We start from the raw sequence: 6,386 nt of genomic DNA, 5'->3' as shown, positions 1-6,386 counted from the left end.
CACATGCACAGATAACATGCACTGTGTAGCACACATGCACAGGTAACATGTACTGTGAAGCTGGGATCAGCTGGAGCTCTGTGACCACTGCTACCCTCACAGCCCAGAACCTCAGAATGTTTCTTAGCACAGGAGCAGGGGTTAGCTACTCCGTCTCATCTCTTACCCCTCAGGAGGAGGGAGCTGCAGCAGCTGGTCTCTGTGCACACCGATCAGTTATTCATAAATACTCATATTCGGGCTCCTGAGGAGAGCTTTGCCGTTCCTCTTGAGCCTGACGTATGGGTAACAGCTTTGCCAATTTATAACAGGCCAGTTGACTTCGGAGTCATGGACAGGCTGTGCCCATGTCAGAACACATTCACTGAGGACCTCTCTACAGCCAACCATGTGGCACTTCCTTTGACTCCTCACTGTCCGACATCATCGAATGCACACTTGTAAGTGTTAAATTCACTAAGTGACTTTTAGCTTAACAGGTTCCTCCTTCCAGGAGGCTTGTCAACCAGCTCGGCTTGTCTGAGATCTGCCCTGCCTTACTCAAATTCTAAGGCATGAGCCATACCCACGACATAAGAGGCACTCCTGAAAAGTCAGATTGCTCACACATAAGATCCTGATTTCACAAGCTGTTATTACAGGGTGAAAATTGGGTCATCTACATTCTCCCTTGTGTCCTGGTGTGAAATAGTTGATTTCCAGACCATTGCTTATTAAAATAAAGAACATTTGTATACAGGTGGTTATTAAGTATATAAAGTTTATAATTGCACAGGTGACCAGAATATTGCTGACTCACAAAGAGAGTTCAGTGAGGAAGGGTTAGATCCTTGGGCCCTGCACAGGCTAGGTTAAGTGTACTCTTTCACTAAGCTATCTCTTCCTAGCCAGGACTCAGTGTATGGTAAAAGCCAGTCTGAGTTCAGTACTGAGGTCACACCACTGTCCCTCAGAAAGCTTTTGCTTCCTCTTATGTTACCTTTATTTCAGAAAACATGTTTATCATGTTTGTCTCATACACATACAGGATTTTTGTTGGTGTTTCTCCAACACCACGACCAAAAGCAGTATGGGAAGAAAAGGGCTTATTTCAGTATGGTCCATCACTGAGGTAAATCAGAGGAGGAACCTAGAGGCAGGAGCTGATGTGAAGGCCATAGAGGGGTGCTGCTTATTGGCTTGCTCCCCCTGGCTTGGTCAGCCTGCTGTTTCACAGCACCCAGGACCATCTGTCCAGGGATGGCCCCACCCACAATGGGCGGGCCCTCCTCCATCAATCACTAGTTAAAGAAATGAGCCTCCGACTTGCCTATAGTGTGATTTTTTTTTTTTATGGAAGTATTTTTAAAATTGAGGTTTTAGATGACTCTAGCTTGTGTCGGGGTGACATAAAACTAGCCAGGATAGTCGGTTTGTCAGGAATTATAATTAACATAAAAATGATGAGACGTCTCAATAAAGCTTAAAATGCATGTAAGATTTAAGTTTCACAACCAAAGGAAGATTTCTTTTTTTTTTTTTTTTTTTGGTGTGAGTGTATTTGGGAAGGTTAATACAGAGCAAGTTGCCTTTTATGTGTTCCTGAATCCCCACAAAACTTTAAGTATTATATACCTTTGTGGGATTGAGCAACTCAGGGCTTCCTGGGATCATCAAGTGTGGCGGTAAGACTTTACCTGCTGAACTCTCCACAGGCCCTTCCATTGAGATTATTTTATTTTATTTTATTTTATTTTATTTTATTTTATTTTATTTTTTGTTTTCGAAGCCAATAGTCCCAGAAACTATCTGATGCTCGTATACCAGGCACGTATTTGAAAGGACTCCTACGTGAGCTGATGAATGAATGACAGAGCAGATCTTTTTGACAGCAGTGAGAACGGATGACAGCCCGAGCTTCCTCGATGTCTTGGCTGATTAGATCATAGAAAAACTTGAACTTTGATGACATCTAAGTGACCGTACTGTCTTTTAAGATCAACGTTCTGCAAATGGCATATTTCAAAACTTGAGGTGAATTTTACAAGCAAACCATTAGCTCCCCCTCACCGACTTGCTAAGCAAGAGCTCCGCTGCAGATCGATCTGCATTGCCTCACCCACTGTCTGCTTCCAGAAACAGGCTCTCGTTTATACAGTCCCGGCTGACCAGATACGTGAAATCCTGTTTCCCCAGTTGCTGGAATACAGGCATGTGCCCCACATCCAACTCTTAAGTCTCACGGGTTTGACACAAGCACAGTAAATCCATGCAACTCAGTCCTAACATGCTCTCTCCTCCAGAGTTTCCTGGTACCGCTTGCTGGGCGCTGGCCGTCTAGAGTCTGCTCTGGTTTCTCTTACTGAATTTGTCTGTTAAGTGGTTGTTTGTTATACTCAAAAGAAAGCTCATTGCACATCGCAGGATGACAAGCACAGCTGTTAAACCATGTGGAATGTAGCCTCCCGTTCTTTCAGAAAGAAAATACTCGCAGAATAGACTTTTTTAAATGTTTGTTTTTAATGGAATTAACCAAGGTTTGCTCCAGAGGAAGAGAAAGGAAAGCGCACTTTACCTGAAATATAGTCCTTTGAAAACTCCAGTGTCATTTGGGGGAGCGAGTTTACAGATTACCCATGCCATTTTAGTGGCTCTTCTTGTAACGCCGCCCCAAAGAAAATGACCTGGGGGAGAAGTGAGTGGTTTAAGGGCGAGTCTGCTGGCTTTCCCTTTAAGCGCTGAGTCTTTGCAGCGGGGTGGTGGACTGTGGGTGTAAATACGTGCTGCACTGGCAGCGACCACACCTCCTCCTCCTCCTCCTCCAGGGCCTCTGGACCCAGAGTTTCCTGCAGGTTTCCTGTCGGGTGGCTGCAGGGCAAGCGAGGGCCGGGCTGGAAAGGAAGATGCGCTGCCCAGGAGTGGGGGCGGGAGGACCTCTTGCGCTTGACCCCCGCCCTCTGAGAGCCCGCCTTGGGGCGTGGTCCCGGCAGCCTGGGAGGGTGCCCGAGCTCTGGACCCGGGAGTGCAGCTGCGGGACAGGAGATGCTCGATCAGTCACCCTGTGGCCACTGAGGCTTCCCTCTCATTTCCGCCGTGCCAGCCAGACCCGACCAGAGAGGTAAGGATCCGAAGCGCAGGTGGCCCACGACCAGGGCAGGCACCTGGCGCGGGCGTGGCCGAAGGACGGGACTCACACAGGCAGGAGTTCAATTGGGACCTTTGGAAAGTCAGCGTTGCGACATACGATTGTGACTTTCCCAGAAAGAAGTCTTTCTGGGATACTAACAATAAGCAATGACCTCAGTACGAGTTTTATGCTGTCTGACTACCTCTGGGCTGGGTTTGCACGCGTGAACTTGAGGCGCCTTTGGAAAGTGAGTTGGTGGGAGAGCAGGGCTTCACATGGAAGCGCCACCCAGCCAGCCATCGGGACAGGGAAAACTTACTCACCAGCGCAGCTCTGGGATCGGGGATTTCCTCCTAACAAACATTATTCCTAGATATACACTGAAGCCTTGCTTGTAAAATCACTTTGTTTCTCCTTCTATTCTTTTATTCCCCTCCTTTTATTCTTTAACGGTGTCCTGTGGATATAAATTAATTTCTCTTTGTTGGCGGCTATGAAACATTTACTTAGCTGCTTTCTGAAAAGCACAGCTTTAAGGGGAGATGATGCTGTTAACCACTGAGAATATCCACACACACTTTTCTCCGCTTTCTCGGCTGGGGCTTTTACAGTTTATCTCTAAACCTTTGTGTGATGCCTCTTAGCTCCAGAGGTTCAAATGCAGCGTCTCTCACAATCTGGGCAAGCCCTCTACCGCTGACCTAAAACCCAGGCCCTATACAAGTATTTCAAACATCTTGAAAACGTTCCCAACTTCTTCTTATTTTCTTAAAATGATTCTCACACTAAACCTTCTACTCAGCAACTACTCAGGGAACTGGGGACACGGTGAAAAAAAACCGTAATGATCAGGTAGCGCCCCTCCCATTTTAGAGGCTTTATTATAATTATTATCATAACGCATGTCGTGATGTTCAGGTAGACTGCGTTCTATAATTCCATCTCTGTTCGGCTCTAAGTACAGATCGTCACACAAGTCTGTATTTAACCACCCATCTTCATAAGCAAGAAAATGTAATCACAGAATCAGTTATGAGAAAGAGGTTTAAGAAGAATATTATCTCAGGGAAGCAAGCCATGTGAGAAAGCTGAGCTCATCTTTCCAGAGATTGCTGCTAGCTGGGATTTTATTATGTTGCCCAGGCTAGCCTCAGACTCCTAGGCTCAAGCCGTCCTCCTGTCTCAGATTTGGGAGGGAACTACAGGTGCTGGGGTGCACGGGATGCTTCCCCTGTGTCTCTCATCTGCAGTCTTCAGCCATGTTCCCGAACCAAATTTGAGGTAATGATTAGATCAAATCCATGACAAGTTCCACTAGAACAGAATTTTCTCTTTTGGTGTGCTGAGAAGGGAAGGGAGCCCAGTCATCTGCATAATTAAACCAGCTTCTCTTCCAGGAAGTGCAGTTTCCTTTGTTCTACCAGCTCTTACAGAACAAAAGCTAAGAGAGACTCACCAGTTTCCTCCCCACTGAGTGGTGGCCTGTTTCAATCAGCCTGCTTTCTCTGTTAATTCTGTCTTCCTATCAGAAGGTATGGAGTCTGTGTTTGCAAAGTTCTATGTGAGGCAGAGATGCACCTCAGTGGTAGAGCGCTTTCCTGGACTGGATGAGGCCACAGGGAAATGGTTATCTATGAATAACAAGGGACCGTAAGCATTAAGAAAACATATGTTTAGTTATGTTTATTAGAACAGTTTGCTAGAGTCTAGTAAAAAAAAACTACCCTTAACTGACAAGACTTATTGTGTAGTATTCTGGTATTTCTACCAAAGTACAGTATCCCTTCGGACAATTCACCGGGAACCACAGGCCAGTAAGGTCTTCCCCTGCCCACCTACATGGTCTGGGAAGGTTGCTGCATGAATCAGCCATCCCCTGATGCATATCAGCACCAAGTGTTGGAAGACTGACAGGAGCTGGTAATTTTTATTTGTCTGTTTTCTCCTTAGACTACCCAAACAAGAAAAGCAGGGCCAGATGGAGCTCACATTACGTTGTAATAAACTGAGTAGCTATTGTTTTGGGTTTTTTTTTCTCATTTTTTTTTAAAAATTAAAAACATATTTCTTTTATTGAAAATAGATAATTTTTTCCTCATACAATGTATTCTGATTACAGTTTCCTCTTTCCCTGCTCCTCCCAGTTCCTCCCCACCTCCCCTCCCATGCATAGCTACACCCTTTCTGTCTCATGTTAGAAAACAGGCAACTAAGGAATGATAATACAACAACATGCAGTAAGATAAACCAACAAGCATCAGAATACGACAAAATAGCCAAACAAGAAAAAGAGCCAAAGAAAAATCACAAGAAATACATATAGCCAAAGACACACATTCACATACAAAGGGATTCTATCAGAACTGAAAACCAGAAGAATCACAATATATATCCAAAAGACCTGTATCTATGAATAAAGGTTAAAAAGATAGCCATGCTGGGCAGTGGTGGCACACGCCTTTAATCCCAGCACTCAGGAGGCAGAGCCAGGTGGATTTCTGAGTTTGAGGCCAGCCTGGTCTACAGAATGAGTTCCAGGACAGCCAGGGCTATACAGAAAAACCCTGTCTCAAAAAAAAAAAAAGATACCCATTACTTAACATAATGAAACAAAGAACTTCCAAAGGTCACATTCACTGAGTTCATTTTGTGTTGGCCATCTACTGCTGGGCAGAGGGCCTCACCCTTAAAGTGTGTTTTGTTTCCCTAGTGAGATTCCTTTGGAGAAAACTAAATTTTCATTTGCAAACGGTCATCAATTGGAGATAGCTTCTGAGTTAGGGATGGAGACTTGTGTTCACTTCTCTCAGCTCTAGGATTCACTTGATGCCGACCTGTGCAGACCCTGCGCATACTGCCTCCATCTCTGTGAGTTCCCATGGACACCAGCCCTGTTGTGTCTAGAAGGCCTCGATTCCTTGCTGTTCCCCATCTGCTCTGTCTTTCTAGTCTTTCCGTCTCCTCATTCTCAGTTCCCTGAGCCCCGAGGGGAGGGATTTGATGGTGACATTGGTGACATCCCATTTAAGACTGAGTGTTCCAAGGTCTCCCACTTTCTGCATAAAAATAATTTTATCATACCATATATTTTAATCATATTCTTTCTCTCCCCCAAGCTTCTCTGACTTTTCTCCCTAACCACCTTCATGTTCTTTTTCTGCCTCTCAAAAAAACAAACAAACAAACAAAAAAACCAAACATCAAAACAAACAAGCAAAAAATAAGTGATAAAAAATTTACCAAAACAAAAAGCACACACAATCCACGGAGTTCATTTTGT

General features: G+C 44.8%; 1 protein-coding gene across 2 annotated transcripts in view; it reads left to right on the top strand.

Annotated features, from left to right (window-relative positions):
- Window positions 1-2,991: 2,991 nt before the first annotated feature.
- Thsd1 (thrombospondin type 1 domain containing 1) overlaps window positions 2,992-6,386 on the top strand; it is a 34,212-nt gene continuing 30,817 nt past the window's right edge. For both annotated transcript variants that reach the window (XM_028782887.1, XM_028782886.1), the window contains exon 1: window positions 2,992-3,097. The gene's annotated coding sequence lies outside the window, so the exon portion shown is untranslated. The remainder of the gene's footprint in view (window positions 3,098-6,386) is intronic.

This window comes from Grammomys surdaster, unplaced genomic scaffold (genome assembly GCF_004785775.1).
Source record: "Grammomys surdaster isolate TR1022 unplaced genomic scaffold, NIH_TR_1.0 919, whole genome shotgun sequence".
Classification (NCBI taxonomy): Eukaryota; Metazoa; Chordata; class Mammalia; order Rodentia; family Muridae; genus Grammomys; species Grammomys surdaster.
This window is presented reverse-complemented; position numbering and strand designations above follow the sequence as displayed.